Raw genomic sequence first — 4,534 nt, 5'->3', positions numbered from 1 at the left:
GCATGACCACAGCTCATTGCGGCCTGGACCTCCCAGGCTCAAGCTATCCTCCCACCTCCATCTCCTGTTTCCTGAGTAGCTGCGACCACAGGCACATGCCACCATGCCTGGCTAATTTTTTTTTTTTTTTTTTTATATAAAAGGGGTTGCACCATGTTGCCCAGCCTGGTGTCAAACTTTTGGGCTCAAGGGATCTACCTGCCTTGGCCTCCCAAAGTGCTAGGATTACAGGTGAGAGCCACCATGCCTGGTCATTTTCTAATTTTAAAAACTTAAAAAAAAAAAAATTAAGAGGCAGGTTCTAGCTGTCACCCAGACTGGAGTACAGTGATGATTATAGCTCATGGCAACCTCAAACTCCTGGGCTCAAGTGATTCTCCTACCTACCTCCTGACCACAGGTGCATTTCGCTATGCCCAGCTAAAAGGATTATTACTATTTTTTTTTTTTGAGACAGAGTTTCACTCTTGTGGCCCAGGCTGAAGTGCAATGGCATGATCTCGGCTCACTGCAACCTCTTCCTCCTGGGTTGAAGTGATTCTCCTGCCTCAGCCTCCCAAGTAGCTGGGATTACAGGCATGCGCTATCACGACCAGCTAATTTTTTTGTATTTTTAATAGAGACAGGGTTTCTCCATGTTGATCAGGATGGTCTTCGAACTCCTGACCTCAGGTGATCTGCCCGCCTTGGCCTCCCAAAGTGCTGGGATCACAGGTGTGAGCCACCACGACCAGCCCAAAAGGATTATCTTAAAGGGAATGTCTAGGTGCACAGGTATCTCTTTGTTAGAAAAATCTCAGGTTGCCAGGTGCGGTGATTCATGCCTGTAATCCCAGCACTTGGGGAGGCTGAGGCGGGTGGATCATGAGAGATCGAGACCATCCTGGGTAACATGGCAAAACCCCGTCTCTACTAAAAATATAAAAAAATTAGCCTGGCATGGTGGCAGGCGCCTGTAATCCCAGCTATTTGGAAGGCTGAGGCAGGAGAATTGCTTGAACCTGGGAGGCAGAGGTTGCAGTGAGCTGAGATTGCACCATTGCACTCCAACCTGGGAGACAGAGTAAGACTCTGTCTAAAAAAAAAAAAGAAGAAGAAGAAAAAAAAAAATCTCAGGTTGCAGGTTAGAAAAAGAATTTATGTGCATAGAAAAATGTCCAGAAGAAGATGCACTGACCATTACCTCAGCAAAGACTTGGAAGTAATGGTACAGAGACACTTTCTATTTTATAGACTTCAGTACTTATTCAAACCTCAGGAAAAAAAGGCCTATGAATTATGCTTTCACTATGTATATAATTTTCTTCTTGAGAGGCAGGATCTTTATCTGTCACCCAGGATGGAGTTCAGTGGTACAATCATAGCTCACTAAACCTTTTTTTTTTTTTTTTTTTGAGATGGGAGTCTCACTATGTCATCTAGGCTGGAGTGTAGAGGCACATGTCAGCTCACTACAACCTTTGCCTCCTGGATTCATGCGATTTTCCTCCCTCAGCCCCTCTAACAGCTGGGATTACAGGTGCCTACCACCATGCCCGGCTAATTTTTGTATTTTTTGGTAGAGACAGGATTTTACCATGTTGGCCGGGCTGGTCTTGAACTCCTGACCTCATGTGATCCACCTGCCTTGGCCTCTCAAAGTAGTGGGATTACAGGCGTGAGCCACTATGCCCGGCCTGTAGCTCACTGAGCCTTGAGTGATCCTCTTGCCTCAGCTTCCTAAGTAGCTAGGACTATAGGTGAGCACCATCACATTTGGCTAATTTCTTTCTTTTTTTTTTTTTGGTAGAGATAGAGGGTCTTACAACATTGCCCAGGCTGGTCTTGAACTCCTGACTTCAAGGGATCCTCCTGCCTCAGCTTTCAAAAACATTGGGATTACAGGTGTGAGCCACCGTACCAGCCTATAATTTTTTAAATGAACATTAATGGGCAATAATCTGTGTCATCCTTTTTCACCGTCTCTGTTCACTACTTAGCTAATAGGACCAGAGAAGTAGATTTTAGAGTAATAAAGGCCTTTGAACTCTAAAACCTAGGAAACTGACATCTGATGGAAAGGCAAAGCCACTAAGTATAGACATAGACATTTCTGTGACTATAGCTAGTGTATAGTTTAGCCTTTTTTTTAGACAGAGTCTCTCTCTGTTTCCCAGGCTGGAGTGCAATGGCACAATCTCAGTTCACTGCAACCTCCGCCTCCTGGGTTCAAGCGATTCTCTTGCCTCAGTCTCCTGAGTAGCTGGGACTACAGGCGCACACCACCATGTGCGGCTAATTTTTGTATTTTTAGTAGACATGGGGTTTCACCATGTTGGCCAGGATGGTCTCGATCTCTTGACCTCATGATCCACCCACCTCGGCCTCCCAAAGTACTGGGATTATAGGCATAAGCCACTGCAGCTGGCCTAGTCTTGTTTTCTTGTTTTTTAATCCACGTGTTCCATCTGTTTACATTTAATGTAATTGTTGATTGTTGGATTTAAGTCTACCATCGTGCTATCCGTTTCTATCCACAGATAAACTCTTACTTATCTTACACTTCAACCTCAGCCCACTCTTGGTATCAGGCGTCCCAACAAACACAGCAGGTTGCCACGTGGCCAGAGGGTATTGATTTTTCATGTTGTTGTAGTTTGATGGGGTGGGGTAGAGGAAGGAGCTGGATCTCCGGTTCCACCTCAACAGGCACAATTCCATTTTGTCTTATGTATTAGGGATTCTGTAAAAGATTATGAAAACAGAGTTCTGCAGTTACAGTTTGAAAGCCACGAGACGACAAGATTTCCAGTCTCTTCTGTGACTTTAATATACACCCAAACAAGGAGATGGACTACTATACTAACTCAGGCTGATCACTCCTGAATCAGGTTCCAGGCAATATTCCAGGTCTGGAGATTTTAACAGCTGAAAATAACTAAGACTCCCCTGGCCTCAAGAACTGGGAAAACAGCTGAGTCCTGCAGGAGCTAAATTGGGAAAGGGCAGAGGTAATCCTAAGGAATCCCATGCAAGTCTTGACACTGGAGACAGCAAACCTAAGTTTGAAACACGCAGCTTCCCATTCCAGACACTGTCAGCACTAGAGAGATGGTATATGCAACAGGAAATCACTTTCTGGATTAAACTCTCAGGCTGGATGGGTGGGGTTACCTTTCTAGTTATAGATATTAAAACATTCTTTTGTTTTCCATCCTAAAGTGGATTTTATAAGGTACCTTGCTCATCTTTGTAATTATGTCTAAAGCAGAGTAACACTACTTTCTTTCCAGAAAAGACTCATTCTCCTAAGGCAGGACATGCTTTTGTTACATTATTACATTTTATAGCCCTCTGGGCTCACGGACCTACTAGGCAGACTAACCCCATAATATGATTTGACACAAGTAAAGCAAAGAACAGAGTCAGAGGCAGAAATGACAAAGGAGTTAAAGGAAAAACTAGGCAATGGAAGCCTGGGCTGAGGAATAAAAACTTGAAACTTCACAAACATCCCTTCTCCAGACTAGAGAAACCTTAGCGGTTTAGGGTAAATCCTAGCTCTGACACTTACTGGCTGTGTGAATTTGAATAAATTACTTAACCTCTAAACCATTTCTTATCTGTACAAAATGTTGTATTATCTACTTGCTTCTTCAGCTGTGGGAATGAAGTGAGATACAGCAGAAAAAGTGTTTGGCACAGTGCTGGTTTATGGCAGCCCTCAACCATCAGTGGTGCTATTATTTTCCACTATGAGAAGGTGAAGGGCCATAAAAGGCCTATGCAGCTGCCAAAGTTCATTGTTAAAGGAATCCAAGGCTCAAATATTTCAAATGCAAGCTAGAAGTGTTAAAGGAATCCAAGGCTCAAATATTTCAAATGCAAGCTAGAATTGTTAAAGGAATCCAAGGCTCAAATATTTCAAGTGCAAGCTAGAAATGAAATTCACAGGTGTCACTGGTGAAATCACCCTTGCTTCCTTTGCTCCCAATGAATTGGTCACACATACTACTAAGGCCCTTTCTATTCACCAGGACTTCATTTTAATGTAGACCATTTCCTGTGTGGCTTATTCCAAAAGTCTTCTAAGTCTGTCCTAATTGCCAAGTTATTTAACCCCTGCCTCACCCTCCACCACCAGAAAAAACCTCCATAAATGCAACTTGCTTAAAATTTTCTCCTAAGTCTCCCATGCCTAATAGGTAAGGTCTGAGTATTTTACTTTAGCATACAAGGCCATTGACAACCTGAATTAAAATGGTTTTCCAAGCCTTGTCACTCCCAACTCTCCAATCTAACACATTTTTCCTGTTCTCCTAACGTATTTCAGTCTTTCAAACCTTCACACCATCATGCTAGATGACTTTCTTCTCTCACAAAATCTTATTCAACCTTCAAGACTTAGCTAAAGGCCAGGCGCGGTGGCTCAAGCCGGTAATCCCAGCACTTTGGGAGGCCGAGGCGGGTGGATCACGAGGTCAAGAGATCGAGACCATCCTGGTCAACATGGTGAAACCCCGTCTCTACTAAAAATACAAAACATTAGCTGGGC

The sequence above is a fragment of the Cebus imitator genome, unplaced genomic scaffold (assembly GCF_001604975.1).
Source record: "Cebus imitator isolate Cc_AM_T3 unplaced genomic scaffold, Cebus_imitator-1.0 Scaffold39, whole genome shotgun sequence".
Taxonomy (NCBI): Eukaryota; Metazoa; Chordata; class Mammalia; order Primates; family Cebidae; genus Cebus; species Cebus imitator.
Note: the sequence above shows the minus strand (reverse complement) of the source record.